Source organism: Protopterus annectens, chromosome 6.part0 (assembly GCF_019279795.1).
Source record: "Protopterus annectens isolate FY-2018-M chromosome 6.part0, PAN1.0, whole genome shotgun sequence".
In the NCBI taxonomy this organism is placed as follows: Eukaryota; Metazoa; Chordata; order Ceratodontiformes; family Protopteridae; genus Protopterus; species Protopterus annectens.
In genome coordinates, this window is record NC_056737.1 from 1,643,521,675 (window position 1) to 1,643,538,686 (window position 17,012).

The window sequence follows — 17,012 nt, forward strand, 5'->3', positions numbered from 1 at the left end:
GCATAGCCCTTTCAGCTTTCCAAAGTGGGGACCATGCTTGTTTGCTGTGGACAAAGTCAGAAGGTTGGTATACTTAAAGTGAACAAAAAACAGCTCAGTGCGTGTAATGACACAATAAAGGCAGATGAAAATTTAGCGCTTTCTTCCACTTTAATTTAAAAAACGTGAACTTCTTCAGAAAAAGACAAAATGCCCTCCCAAACACTTGTCTTTTAAATAAATTATACAGGATGTGATGTCATAACTCATCCATTTAAAAATGAAAAATTCATTTTAAATATCTTAAAAAATAGTTTCAAAGATCAATTATTTTGTATATTAAATGCATTACTAGAAATAAATATCAATAATGTATATAACGTAAAAATATATATACATAAACACACACATATATATCTACACATACAAATCCTACATAAAAAAATACATCATACTCACGTATAGTAATGTGTGATATGAAAAATTAATGCGAATTGTAGTTCTAAACTGAGATGTATGACCTTATATACAAAATAAATGCTGTCCCAATGATTTACTTGAAAGTATAACCTATACTGGTGAAACAACTTGAGAACACTTCTGATAAATCCTACCATACATTATTGACAATAGAATAATGACAAATTAGTGTCCACCTAAAATCATGTTGGGATAAATCAAAGATCAAAAATCAAAAACATCTCATGTTATACTAAAAATGTAAATATGAGTGTGTGTGTGTGTGTGTTATATACACACACTTCATTTATATAACAAAAAACATTTAACATTAATAACTTCATTGAGCCCTGGGAATTGGTCAGCCCCCAATAATAGTTGCCAAAGTGCTTCCTTCTGTTCCAATCTATTATTGACATCACCCATAAATATGCCTTTCTCTATAAAATCCAAGATGAAAAATTCAAACTTTTTGAATTCTCTGCATACTGTAGCATGTCTTGCTAAAGCATTATTTTTGTCCTTATTTTTTATGGCCAAAACATGTTCGTATATCCTGCGTTTCAAAACTCGAACCGTTTTGCCTACATAATAGCATTCGCAAGACACACAGGAAGCTAAATATACAACATGATCACTATGACAATTAAAATACTTTCGGGCCCAAAAAGTTCTTTTCAAATGTTTCAGAGTGACAAAAGACGTATTGCTTATGAATCTATATTGTCTGCAATTTGTACAAGCAAAGGTGCCCTTTTTAATAGTTACTTCTCTAGTCCTAGATTGTGATGACAAATCTGCTTTTTCCAAAATCATTTTAATATCATTGACTGTTTTGTAAGTAAATTTTGGTCTCATTCCTAAACAACCTACCAGGTCCTTATTACCCAAAATTATTCTCCAGTTTTTCTCTATAATGTTCTTGATCTCCCATAGTTCATTCACTATAGGGAGTGGGAATGCTATATAAAACAAGTTCAAATCTTGCTCTTTTTTATCTATGTTAGAAATCTGACTTTCTTGTTGTACTATTCTTGGTTTTTCCACAAGTATGTCAGTGGCTAACAGAATTGGTTTAGCTACACCCTCCCTTAATTTTGTCACTTCTTTTTCCAGTTTTTTGATCCAATTAATGTTATAACCCCTCACAACAAACATCTTCCTCAAAATTACTAATTCATCTCGGTAGACATGATCCTCTGTAGTCAGTCTACTTAGCCTTATCATCTGCCCCTTCACTACACTTTTTTTCATGTGTTGAGGATGAAGGCTATCTTTGTGGAGGTACTGATTAGTAAAACATGATTTCCTGTAAATCTTGCTTGAAATCTTACCATTGATGTGATTTATATATAAATGCAGATCTAAAAAGTTGATGTCTCTACCAAAATTTCCCAATTTGAAATATAAAAAACTCGTAATATTGTTCAAATCAGTAATCATTTCACTGAACTCCCATAGCTCACCTTTCCATAGGAAAAACAAATCATCTATGTACCTAAAGTACATCTGAACTTTCTCAAATCTAGGATGATTTTTCAGAAACCTCTGTTCCCAATTTGCCATTACTATATTGGCAAAAGCCGGGGCTACTCTAGCCCCCATCGCTACTCCCGATGTTTGCTTGTAAAACACTTTGTTAAATTTGAAAAAGTTGTTATCAAGTACTATTTCCATAAGGGAACATAAGGTATTAACCTTATTACCACTCATCTCTGTATTATGTACCAGATAGTCTCTCATATATTCTATCCCTTCCACTTGGTCAATGGAAGTATATAGACTCTTAACATCCAAAGTAGCAAAGTTCACATCCTTTTCTATTGTTGGAACTTTTCCTAAAATTTCCAAAAGTTGCCAAGAATCCCTAAGAAAATATTTCGCTTTCTGTGCCACAGGATTTAAAATACTGTCTAGCCAAATAGAGATGTTCTCAGTTTTTGAATTCTTGGCTGATACTATTGGCCTAAAGGTTAGATCTTCCAAACCATATTGTAATTTAGGAATACTGAAAAAATTAGCCATTAGGGGATGCTCTACAAGAAGAAAATCATAATCATTCTTCTTGATTTCACCCTGGCAAAACATGTCAAATAAAAGGACATCAATTTTCCTAAAACTGATTTTCACAAATTCTATAGTGACTTGACAATAGTTTACAGTGTCTTTTAACATGTCTAATATTCCTCTATTATAGTCAGTAGTGTTCATGACTATAATCTTTCCCCCTTTATCCGCTTTCATAATTCTAACTTCAGAGTTATCTGATAACTCTTTAAGAGCGTTATTTTCAGTTACATTCAAATTATTATATTCAACAGAATTTGAGATTTCTTTGAATTCTTTTTCACACAAACTCTGAAAAACTTGCAGTGTGTTGATCGGGGGGGGGGTTAAAAGTACTAGGTTTAGTTGGTATGTTATTCTTAGGTATACTATTGTCTGTAATGTCTTTGAGAATATATTTCAAGTTTAATTTGCGTAGGTATAACCTGAAATCAACCAACAACCTACTTGTCTCCACCCTATTTGGTGGAATAAAAGTAAAACCTTTGATTAATACATTATGTGCATTTTCAGGCAAAATTGTATCACTTAAATTAATCACATTTAAAGTGTAGTCATTGTCTTTAGGGGATGGAATCACCATCTCCTTTTGTTTTTGCCCTTCATTTTCCCTTTCTGTTGTGTGGAATTTTCACTTTAAGTATACCAACCTTCTGACTTTGTCCACAGCAAACAAGCATGGTCCCCACTTTGGAAAGCTGAAAGGGCTATGCGTACCTGACTTAGCAATTTACAGTATTGGGTTGCTATGACAGTGAGTACTGCAAGTACCACACAGCAGGCTGCATGCAATTGCCAAATGATGGCCACCAATTGGTGCAGAGGACATCACATGCACATGTGCAGATGCCTATAAAAGCAGGCTGTACTTGCTGTCCACACATGCAATCACTTCACAGAAGTTCACGTTTTTTAAATTAAAGTGGAAGAAAGCGCTAAATTTTCATCTGCCTTTATTGTGTCATTACACGCACTGAGCTGTTTTTTTGTTCACTTTATTTCTGTTTGTGGTTAGTCCGTCATTTCCTATTTTGTCAGTTCACAAGGTTGGTATACTTGTCATAACTGAAGCTAGAGGTGTAGCCAGTGATTTGAATGTTGTACTCAGACCTGAATGTTGCCACTTCCACTGCACAGTTTACAGTGTAGAACTGTACTCACCCCTACAAATGCTAACACACGATACACGGGAGTATGTATTTTCTTTTCTACTTATACAATTAGCTGGCATACATATGTAGTTATTGAGGTGTTTTCATTTTGCACATGAACTGTTTGTGAACCGCTGTACTGTGGATGTTAATGTACTCACTTCTGCACAGTTTGTGGTTTTTCTTTTGTTGACATTATCACAGGATGCTCATGAAAACTGGACAATTCCAGTACTGAGTATGCCTACCTACATCCTTGCTGTACCTTGAACACACAGATATTTTGTACATTTGGGTGGGGATTGTCCTGCTATGTTACTGTGTGGGGGTTGTAAAGTGCTGCTGTAACATTATTTACTGTCAGAATGTCTGGTTCTGTTATCACAGTCATGTAATGCAATTCCACAACAACTGCTGGTAAAGTTCCACAGAACAGGTTTTGTGTTATGGAATTCCTATCTTTCCCTTACATTCACACATTCTGATGCATGATATATATATATATATATATATATATATATATATATATATAAGCGCACACATGCACACACTCATGCAAACCCACTTGCTACTGCTTAAAAGTGCTTACTCACACTAACCCCCGCGCTCATTTCTTTGAAAGAAAAGAAAATGGGGAGATAGGAAAGTGGTGAAAAAGGGGCACAAAGAGGGAAAGACTGTAGGGAAAACAGCTCGGGATGTGCAGGATGGGTGTAGGGAAGGTCCATAGCTGCCCATTTCTTTAACAGCAACAGCTGTGCATATACTGGTAATTTGGAAGGAAATTTGAAACCTTCCACCCCTGACAGAGGGGTGAGGACAACGAAGTATGTTGTACTGCCAATTAAATTTCAGTTTCTGTGTCCAGCGGACATTTGTGCAAAATGGGCATCTATGTATGGGGCATCATTTTTTTGTGGGTGCAGATTGCCCATTTTTTATTTTTTTTTCAGGTGAGAGTGGAATGTGGGGTAGGGGAAGTAGGTATATTTTGGGAGGTAGGTTGGGGAGGTAAACAGACAAGATAAACAAGATGCATATAGGGGCGGAATATGACACATGGGGTGGGTGAACACCATTGACGTGGAAGGATGTTTGGAAATCGCAAGCCCATGAGCCCAGGAACTGAGATCCCCACCCATGGGCCGCCACCACTGCACCTTCACAGCCCGGAGGGTGGTTGTGCTGGGAGCTGCATAGGAGGAGCAGGCTCACCCATGAGTCATGCCACTCTTGCCTCGAGCTGGCATAGAGGATCAGTGACTGAACGCTCGATCTCCCTATGCACCACAGCCCGGACCGTTCGGAGGGTGATAGGTGGCCCTCCTCCAGCCACGCTTGCAGGAGGGGATGAGCCCCATCCCCTGCAGCGCTTCCACCCGAAGGTGGCACAGGGCCAATGGAGGAGGAGGTCCTGAGCTGGGCACCGGACCTGCTGGTGCCAGGTGCCATCGCCAGCTGAGGTGGGACAGGTGGGTCTGCTGAGACCGGCCTTCCCATACGTTCTGTGTTTAGGAGAATTTAAAGACAATATGGGTTGGTAACAGCCAACAGCATTCCAAATTAGTTGTAACAGCATGTAGTAATATTCCCATTAACCCAACACACCAGAGTTCCAACAGTTGAACAGCAAGCATAACACATGCATATATAGAGCAACAGTGGACATTCCAACAGCATGTAGGATTGATTGGTGGCAACAGGCCACCAAGATTGTGGTGTTTGAACAGGGCACATGCATCAAAGTAAATGCAGATATTTATAAACCGATAGGACATATGTCCCAACAAATGTTTTGAGATTACACATACCCATTGAGGTGTGGAATTGCATTGTTTATGCACATACAGTAGGGTGTAAAAAGATACCTCCATTAACAACTTATATGTACTTATAGTTTACACTACATTCCTATTGACTGCAGGTATAAATCCGCTATATGTATTATTACACTAGGCAATGTCCATTATGCTGTGAAATGTGTTTTGCTAGTTCCTTATATACCTGACTTGTATCTGACATACAAACTGTCCAGGATGCAGATGTTACTGCTACGTATTTATTATTTTATTTATATTTATATGTCTATATATCTGGATGTGTTCAGGTGACATTATCAGTTATATTTTAACAGCTCCCTACATTTCTAGCAGCACACTGACATTTCTAGTGAACACAATAACAAGCTACTCATGTGCCAGATTTACCTATACATGTCAGCCTTGAAACAACAGTTGAAGACTGTATATATGCTTAAGAGATGCTGGCATTCCCTTCATCCACTTTCTATGGGCCTACCCAAGTGTGGGTTGACAGCGCTTAATACAACACTACTATTTCTATACTGCAAGAGTACATCGACATTTCGAAGAAAGTTACACAGACACACTACAGGAGTTATACCTTTATTAATTACATTACACACTTTTCTAGTGGCTCTCTCATTTATTTGATATTACAGTGCATGCAGATGACTTATTCAAGATGTATTATACATTCATTTATGGTTTACGATACTCTTTTTCAGGCTCTCTCACTTATTTTATATAACAATACATGCAGAGAAATAATTCAGGACTTATTATACCTTTATTAATGGGTTACAACACACTTTTTTCAGGCTCTCTCACTTATTTTACATAATAGTACATGCAGAGAGGTTATTCAAGTCTTATTATACCTTTATTATTGGGCTACGACACTTTTTGTCATGCTCTCCTACTTATTTTATTTAACAGTACATGCAGAATAATTACTAACCTGCCTGGTGGCGCAGCCTATCTGCATAGGCTTGCTGATTCGCAGCACGGACACCTGCAGCTGTGAAGTAAATGAAGTGATATTGAGACATACCTATCCATACTATCGACTACACTAGCAATTTTTACATATTTCATTCCATGACTACCTACACAGTAGTGGGGCATTTTGCATCCCAGGGGCCTCCTGTATCCATTGGTTCAGTTGGTCCATGAACATCAAATGCTTCAGGTCTGCATGGTGGGGTCTGACCTGCTCACCAGTCCGAGGGACACCTGTGGCACTGGTGAGTTCATGTGCGAGATGGTTGCAGGCTTCTGCTTTGTATTCTGTGCCCTGGAACTGGCCCTGCAGGAGTCTAGCATCATGATGATGGACGAGGAGCCAAACCATCACTTTTGACTCCTCAATGCCCCGCCGTTGTGCTCGGAAGTGAGAGCCCTCTCTGACACCAGCCATTGCTGCCTGCAGATGGGAGCTACAACCAGTTATGATGAGTATTTCCACCTATGGAGCTTAAATATGCCTCATTTCCTGCACTTATTTGTGATTGGCCGGATTTGAAAATTCTCGACTGAGTGCACACCTGCTTAGCACTGGGTAAACTTTGATTAATATGTATAGGTATGTTGACAGTCCATGAACATCAAATGCTGTCATGGCTTAGTGGATCAGTACAGTGATTATGGTGCACACTTTCCCGGGTTCGAGGCCTGTCATTGCTTTTTATTTTACTACTGGCCTGACTAGTACGGGTTGTGGCTGTGTTTAGCCAACTTTGCTCAACTTTGCCCAACGTTGTTCTACATTTACTGACGTTGCCCGATGTTGCACTAGTTAGTGCGGTGCGCAGCTTCACGCAAACATGTTTTGTTTGCACTAGTTGGCACGATGCGCAGCTCCGCGCAAAGCTATTGCACTAGTTAAAGCACTGCTAAGCTATGAGCAATTATACTTAAATATGCTTAATACTGGTAAACTTTGCTTAGCAGTGCTTCACACTGCTTAAGATACATTACTTATGACTTTATCAGTATGCATGTCCATTTCACCTTCTTATAGATATATATATATATATATATATATATATATATATATATATATATATATATATATATATATATATATATATATATATATATATATATATATAAAATATCGTTCACTACTACATAGGCCATTTCAATGCATTGTACTAATATTTAAAAGGTAAATGTCAAGAATTAATTTTATGCACAGATTTACTAAAGAAAATGGGAAGGGGAGTGGTGGGACTCGAACCGGGAATGTCTCCTCTTTGTGCGAAGGCTCTACCACTACACTATTGCTATTTGGCTTAATTTGCATATAAGTAGTTTATTATCCTCTTCGATGTCTGAACTGCTAACTGTAGCTAAGCAATGGGCAAACCCACACACACACGTGCAAATACGGGCAGCTATATCGGGAATGAGGAAAAAAAACGTTTTACATTTTATTATATTTGTACACGGGCTTGGAATGTGGGGGAGTGTAATGTTGGAGATTTACACATTTGAGCGGACTCACTCATGTCTGGTGGCATTTGCTGTTTAGGCACTTGCAGGGGCGTAGATATTTGGACTGCTTGGCAGTCTGACACACCCCCTGCACTCGTGCATGCTCTGTGTTAGCCTTAGAGTTGAGTCAGCGCGCCCTCATGCATATGCATAACGCGCTGACGTCATACTCTTAGACTGCAGTCTCCGAGTAAAACTTAGTTAGTCTTACATGGAGGATTAGTGAATCCCGACCCATGTCTGACAAACACTTCTTTTGTGGCAATGAGGAAAAACACCTATGGGGAAGAATATGTATTATCTGTTTTACATGGTTTTGAATCCCACATTGTACAAATTACTTTTATCAGTGTTTAAAGCCCTACAAAGTATCTGTCAAGTCATAAAATTTGTAACCCTAATTCCTGTCTTAAAAGTCAAGTCATTTGACAGGTATAGCAGCAGACTAGCCATTAATTAATGCTGATTGGCACATTACCGTTCCTATTTTATAAACTGCTTCCTCTCTATTTGGTAATGTTGTTCTATGTGCACCATCACACAAACATGGTTCGCATGGCTGTGTGGGTTTGTGCACTGGCTGTAAAACATGGGATCATGAATTGGTAAGAAAATGCTTTAACTGTTGTTGGATGACCTGTGCAGACATAACAGGAGCTGACAAGGATAGTGCCCAATTCAGGGTTCAAAGATAGGGTGTAGAGGAGTCAAGAATATTCATTGCGCTCCTAGTAAAATGAGAAACCAAGCAACACAAAATGACAAAAAACACTGACGTAACTGCTGAAATCCAAACAGAAAATGACCAGAACCAGTTCACAACTGTTTTATTACAGGAATTAAGCACGTTTGTGTGTATATAACATACGCTTCTTCAGAATAAAAAACAAACATTCACAAAAATTCAGTTTAAATAACCCACCAATAAAATCACATGACCCATCAACACACCTACCAATTCTAATCTTAAAGGCTACTTGCTCATGTTATAAAATACATAAAAGTCTATACAAATATATACTAAGAAAAAAACTAACCTAATGTTTCCCTAATGTGTACAACATAATAACAAATTAAATATAGTGAGACATAAGTCAATAATGCCAATAGTGACTACAAAGTATATAACTTTACATATATTACATTCAATGAAAATATAGTCAGTCTGTTGAGTAAAGGGCTCACTTTCACCCTTACAACACATGCTAGAATTGAAACTTTAATGGTGGATTTAAAACTGTTCTTAAGAAAGCTCAATTTCAGACTGTTGTTTAATGGTGTCAACAACAATCACGTTAGTAATATTCTAAGAAGAAGTAGAGTTTTTAATCTTGTGTTAGCTACACCCCCGGTTATTTTTGTGAAGGTATGTGAATTTAATTTCAGAAAATTGCTAAGGGGTAAAAATGTTCATGTGTGTGAAACTAATTTGACTATTTCTGAACAACACTTACTAGAAGAATGTATATTCCATGGTAGTACAGCGGTAGCGTTGTTGCCTCACAGCAAGAGGTTTTCCTGTTCAATTCTCAGCTGGAGTGCCTTCTGTGTGGAGTCTGCATGTCCTCCCTGTGGTCGCGTGGCCTCCGAAAGACGTGCGAATGGGCGTTCCTTCGCTGAAGGTTGGGCATTGGGCTGGCAACTTGGCACCATAAAAATCAACTGTCAATCATTAGCGGACCGGAGTTCCACTGTGGTGACCCCTAACCGGGAAAAGCTGAAAAGGCAAAGAACTTACTAGAAGAATGTATGCAAAACAAAATGATTAGAGTCATGAAGCCTGATAAAGGGGGAGGGATAGTGATTATGAACACAGGGGATTATCTTAACAAAATGTTTGAAAATGTACTAGATGAAGATTTTTATGAGCAAGTATCTTTGAACTATATTAATTCATATTATTCTAGAATTAGATTTATTTTTTTAGACTTGTTGGAACAAGACGAAATTTCTAGAGAAGTGTATAAATTCTTAGAAGTTAAATTCCCTGTGGTCCCCCCCTTTTTGGGATCCCAAAAATCCATAAATGTTTGTTGGACCCTCCTATGAGACCTATTGTGAGTGCTAGAACTTCTATAACTCACCCCATGGCTGTAAACATAGACAAAAAAGTAAAAATGTTGGTATCTGGTTACCCCCATGTTATGAAAGATTCTTGGGATTTTTTGGAAAAATTGAGAAAAATTAAATACAGTACTAGTTTAGCGTTTGATACTATAGATATAGTAAATTTGTTTAATGTTATCTCACAAGATGTTGGAAAAGAAACGTTTTATGATTTTATTCACAAATTTGGTCATTTTAAAGCTAATGAAATTAATGTGCTTGATGCATTCATTGCTAGACATGATTTTGAAATATAATTTTATTCATCTGGATGGGAAATTTTTTCAACAAAAAAGAGGGTTGCTATGGGGGCAAGCTGCGCCCCAGTGTTTGAGAACATAGTATTACTTCAATGTGAAAAGCAGTTTATATTGAACAACAAAAATGTCCCACCTTATTTTTTATATGTGAAGTTTCTGGATGACATTTTTATTGCTTGGGATGATAGTAAAGTAGACACTGATAGATTTTTAGAATATTTATAGTCCACTACCTCTTACTTAAAGTTTACATGCCATTATAGCACAGTAAGTATTAACTATTTGGATGTGTTTATTTACAAGAATGACATGGATAAAAGTATACAGAGCACAGTGTTTAGGAAAGCAACATACTCTAATAGCCGTTTGCACTACAATAGTTGTTACCCGATGCAGCAAAAGAGGGGAATCATTAAAGGCCAATATATAAGGTTAGCCCGTATGATTTCTAGTGAAGAAATATTTTTCAAAGAATGTGTAAATTTCAAAGGGATGCTTACAACTAGAGGTTACCCTCCGGATTTAGTTGATTTAATATGGAGGAAGTTCTTCAGAGGAGACAGCAGATGGAGGTGATTCCCATTTTGTTAGATAACAACACTGGTTTATCAGAGCAAAACAAATGGTGGGTATAATTGTTCATTCATTACCACTTTCACTGAAGAATATGGTTGCATTCAGAATATTATTAACCAAAATTGGCTTGCTTTTCAAGCATTTGAAGGGATATCTGACATTTTGGGAACCAAACCAGTATTTGTCACTGTAAGAATCAGATAAAAGATATATACTACCATTAGTGAAAGGACTTGTGGTACTTATAAATGTGGTACATGCAGTTTGTGCCAGTACATTTTAGAGAAACATGAGGTGCTTATTAATGATATGAAAGTAAGGACACACTTTTTTTGTGATTGTAAATCAGTGGGAGTGATTTATGTGACTTTATGTAAAATGTGCCCAAGTTTTTATGTTGGGAAAACCATTCATAGTTTTAAAGAACGCATTTATGAACACATTTATGACATCAAGCAGAGGAGAACAACTAATGCATTGTATTGTCATGTAGAAAAACATCCAGACCATTTTTTGGTATCGACACCATAAAGTGAAATTTACTGGGGGGATCGTGGCATGACATGGTAGAATGGAAGGAGTTGCATTGGCAACTGAAATTAAATGCCACCTTACCCCCAAATAGGAATGAGATTTTATCCATAGTTTGTGTTTTAAGGCTTATGTCTCACTATATTTAATTTATGTTGTACACATTAGGGAAACACTAGGTTAGGCTTTTTCTTAGTATATATTCATAGCTTAGTACTAGGCTAATTGCCTTTGCAAGCCATTGTAAGCCTAGTCAATTATCCCCTGTGAGATTCAAACCCTGTACCTTGTGTTTGCAAGGGAAACACCTTAACCATTAGGCCACCCTCCCAACCCCATATTTGTATAGACTTTTATGTATTTTATAACATAATAAAGTAGCCTTTAAGATTAGAATTGGTAGGTGTGTTGATGGGTCATGTGATTTTACTGGTGGGTTATTTAAACTGAATTTTTGTGAATGTTTTTTATTCTGAAGAAGTGTATGTTATATACACACAAAAACACTTAATTCCTATAATAAAACAGTTGTGAACTAGTTCTGGTCATTTTCTGTTTGGATTGCAGTAGTTATTCCTCTTAAAATGCTACTGCTGTAGGCTGCTGCAGGGGGACTATATTGGGGCTCAACATAAATTGGAAGCTTTTTATTCTGAAGAAGTGTATGTTATATACACACAAAATTCCTATAATAAAACAGTTGTGAACTGGTTCTGGTCATTTTCTGTTTGGATTGCAGTAGTTATTCCTCTTAAAATGCTACAGCTGTAGGCTGCTGCAGGGGGACTATACTGGGGCTCAATATAAATTGGAAGCTTGGAACAGTCTAGCCAAGGCTGTCTCCAGTGCAACTGGTATTCTTCGCACTGGACAGCAATGCAGACATTATTACAATGACCTGAAAAGGCACAAGCAGGAACAACTCAACCAGTAGCTGGATAAGATTAGGACTGTTGACATCCTACAATTATGTAAGTATACAGATAAAGATATGTTAACTGATATGGACAGCTGTAGATAGCCAAAACTGGTTCACATAATGTTTTTTCTCTTTTTCTCTCATTATTTATTTTTCAGCTGCTCAGGAGATTTCAGTGAACATGGAGGCCCATGCTGAACACTTAGAAAGACTCAGAGAAGCAAGAGGCATGCATGCAGTACAAATGTTATTAAAATCATTACTCTTCCATACATTACTAGAAAATTTAGCATGCATATCCTAACTGTAAAGGCAAACACACATGCTTTATACTGTAGGTAATTGTAGGAGTCAGTTGTAATAGTGTATTTAGATATTTTGAGTTAAAATCCCACAAGTAACAAATACATGCATACTATTAAAAATATGCAACATTAATTTCTACAAAATTGGTAAAAATGCCAATTTGTTAACTTACTCTGTATAATTTGTGTGCAATATCTGCATATTACAAGTACTATTGGAACAATTCTGAGTCCTATTTTGGATTTTTAAAAAGTATAGTTAACATAAAAATATATATTTTTTATTGTAGCAAACTATTTTATGTAAAATATAATTGTTATAATTTTTTTTTCTCTTATCGCACCCCTTACTTCACTTTTTTTTTTTTTTTATGTGTGAACACACCATTCTGATGTCATAATTTTCTGACTTCCAACAAAATTATTTCCAGCACAGGAAGGTAGGCCAACCACTGTAGCCCAGCCTGCCATCCCTCCAACAGCTACCACACCAACACCCAACACATCTGAGATGCAACCTGGAAGTACTACCTCTGGAGCCCCTGCACTACCTGGACCCTCAACATCAGATAGCATTATCCCTGGCAGCTGGTGCATTGGTACCCTCCAGGAGTATTGGTAGAGGTGAGGATTTTGTCTCCCACCAGATGCTGCCAGGTGTGGTGCATGAGGTCTTAGAAAGTGGCATTGGTGCATGCCTCTGCCATCTAGAGTAGTTGCTTGTGAGAATGCAGAGAAAACCTAAACATCAAGCAATCCAACTGGAAGGCGAGGAAGGGGAGATCGATGGCAGTTCTGAAGGTGAGGACTACATTCTCACTGCCCCCATGCTTGACAGGCATGTCCCTCTGATGTCCCCTCCCTATCTCGAATCATGGTGTCTCACAACCTTTTGTGTCCTCACCATCCCTGTGTCTGAATTGTCTGTCCTGTTTGTCTGCAACCACTTTCTCTATTCTCACCTACCCTACTTACCTGACCATGATATTTATACATTCCCTTCCCCAACATTGCTCTCTTTATTAAAAAAATAAAAAACTGGGCATCTGTACCACACACAAAAAATGTTCAGTACATAACTCTCAGCTTTGCCCATGTATCTTTACAATGCACTTGATGTAGTCCAATTGGATATACAACATGATTGCCTTGTTGTCACCCATCTGTCCAAATTCATGCAATTTTCTATCCATGTTCGTATTACACCGTTGAAGAAGTGGATAGCTATAGTTCTTTAATTCCATCCTGCAAATTCCTATATTGCTTCCCCTTTTTCTTCCCCCCACTTGCATCACATTTCACCACTTCCCTATCTACCTGATTTTCACACTTTTTATCTGGTCAAAAAACCAAATCATGCATCATACACAAGGCAGAAATCCTCCCATATAAAGCCCTTCTCTTTTGTCCTCTGCATTTGCATGGAATTTGGCAACACATGGTGAATGGCTTTTCATGTCCTATGACAAAGTCCGCACAAGTCCGGTTACCTCAGCACAATGCTGCTTAAACTTGTTGCACCAAAGGAACACACAGTTAAAGCAGAGTAAGGCAGTACTTTTTTATGATGTAACATGCTTGCCACTAGGATTGTGTCAGTGTGGTTTGCTTTGATTTATATAAATTTATGATTGCCTGTGTTGTAAGTGATGGTTTAATAAAGATGTTTCTTGCTTTTTTTTTTAAAAGGCAGGTATTGAATAATTTACATAATGTTGCTTAGATTATATTATATATAGCAATATATGTGAAGTATACTGTCTGTAAATGCAAATTTGTTAATACAGTTTGAACACTTTTGAATAATGTAAATTTGCTTATGTCACAAGTAATAATTTACTAAAGATGTTTAAAAAAAGAGTAAAGGCAGTAATTTGAAACATTTACTCTAACAGTTATTTAGACTGCTGAATGTATAAAAAGGCAAATCCACTTGTGTACTGTTGACATAAATAACCTGACTGATGTTTATTTTTATACAGTACTTCACCGCAGTCATTGCTTCTGACAATTTCAGGAATTATTGCATTTATTTATATAATGCCACATTGACAGCATGTGTAAAAAGCTTAGACTGATCTGGATTTCAACCTTGTGTCATTTGTGCTGTGAACATAAGCTCAGTGCTGTTACACCTGCTGCCACAGGGAAAGGCAAGCAGCAAGGATGTTTATTACACTCCTTGCTGCTTAGAATGATTATAAAAAGGAAGGTGAACCAATATAAATATCACTAGTTTCCCATTTAAGCAGTGAGACACATTTGTTTGTTGCCTAACTCTGCACAAATGGGGAAGGCAATAGCAACAGTTCTTAATGTCATAAAGGCTATCATACATTTCCAATATAAACTATAGTAAAAACACCGTAGTATCTGAGAAGGCTGACAGGCTAGCTAGATAGAATTTTGTAGATAATTCTATGTCATTGTAAATATTAATATGATCCACAGGCGTGTTTTTACAAATGTACGAAAACTAAATGTAAGAAAACTGTATTATATGTTCTGAGCTTCAAAAATGTAACTACAGTGCACCCTGCTGGAAGAAAGCTGATAGGTGAAGCATTTTTGTGACTGTTTGATCTCAAGCTTGGAGACAGGAAGACTGGACTAAGAAATAGGACATAGTTTCTCTTAGAGTTAGATAGGAATTTAGCCAGATTAGTCTAGTTGCTTTCTATATTTTTGTCAGACTATCCTACAATATTGTTTTAAAGTTCCTGAATTGATTAGCACTGCTTGAATTGATGAGACTTGTCTTCTGTTTTTGTTATTTATTATTAAAAAGTTTTAAACCTTTCAACTGTGGCTGTTTTGTGTGCAGATAATTTAAGGTTTAGAGTACTTGCCTGCATTTGGTATACTGTCCAAGCCACTCCAATAGTCTTGCTGCTCAGTCACACTTACTATTTGGATAACAGTAACATTACACAGTGAAATTGGTCACCCTTTGGGAAGGTCCTTATAGTATCTGATAATAGTGGTTGGTGGCAGTGCTCTCTACCTTATAGTCTGGAGAGAAGGGGGCATAGCTGGAAAACCTGTGCCAGCCTTCCCCAGGAAGGTCTGTATGTTTGTATATAACTCGTATCTCAAAGTGTGTGTGTGTCAGCTACTTGGGCAGGGACACAAAGCACTGGTTGGACAGAGAGGGTGCGGGAGGTTTGAATTGACCACTAGGCTGAAATTTGTACCATATAGCTGTGCCAGTGGGGAGTCTTATTGGGGATCTGGAGAGAAAAGAAGAAACCAGTCCCAGACTGTGATCTCTGTGTGCTCTTAAGGGAAGTTGTACTTTACTGTGTGTGTACTTGTTATCCCCCCAATGTGCATGCCCCTCACATGTGCTAGTGGTGAGGATTGAGGCTCCTTGATTACTGGGCCAGTGCATGGGGATCACATATTAATTGCTTGGTAGTGGTGGGATATCCACATCAGATATTAATTGTTTTATAGTGGTGAGTAAGCCGCATCACATACTAATTGGCTTGCAGTGGTGTGGATAGGGAATTCCCTGTAGCTTGTGTACAGTGATCACTGAAGGTGTTTTTGTACTCTAAGTCAGCCACACAGTGAGTATTCAGAATTCAGATCACAATTGTTTTATTTATTTGTTAGCTTAGACAGGGAGAGCAGTCAAGCATGTCAGCAGAGGAGTACAGTAAGCCGACAAAGAGACAGATGGCTTAGATGTGCCAGGCTAAAGGACTGGTGCATGGAAACCTGACTAAAGCAGACATGATTGCAGTTTTGGTCACAGCTGTATCAGAGAATAGCAACCAGAAGGACAATCAGACTGGCCATGGAGATGTACAACACACAGAGAATTGACAGCTAAACTTTTCTGCAGAGGACTTAAAAATCCATCTGAGGCCAAAGAGACTTGAGTTGGAGGCCAGGTGTTTGGAAACAGAAGCAGCAGTGAGACTGAGATGTCTACAGGCTGAGAAAAATGAGAAACTACTATGCCTGGAAGCTGAGGAGAAGGAGAGGCAGAGGCAGCACAAAAAGGAAATGCTGACTCTTCGCCAGCATCATGGAGGTAATGGGGAAGGGAGTAACTGGACCCCAGAAGCACAAAAGGTCAGTAAATTTCTCCTGCAGTTTACAGAGGGGGATAATTTTAATAGTTTAATTCATATGTTTGAGAGGGTATGTAAACAGTATGATGTTGACCAAAGGCTCTTTGTATGGTTCCTGACTCCCTTACTCCATGGTAAAGCTGTAACTGTGTTGTCCAAGATATCTGATTGTGACTTTTTTGATTATACTATTGTTAAGAATTCTTTGCTAGAATTTTTTCAGCTAACATCTGAAGCGTATAAGAAAAAGTTTTGTGAGCATAGACGCAAGACAGATAA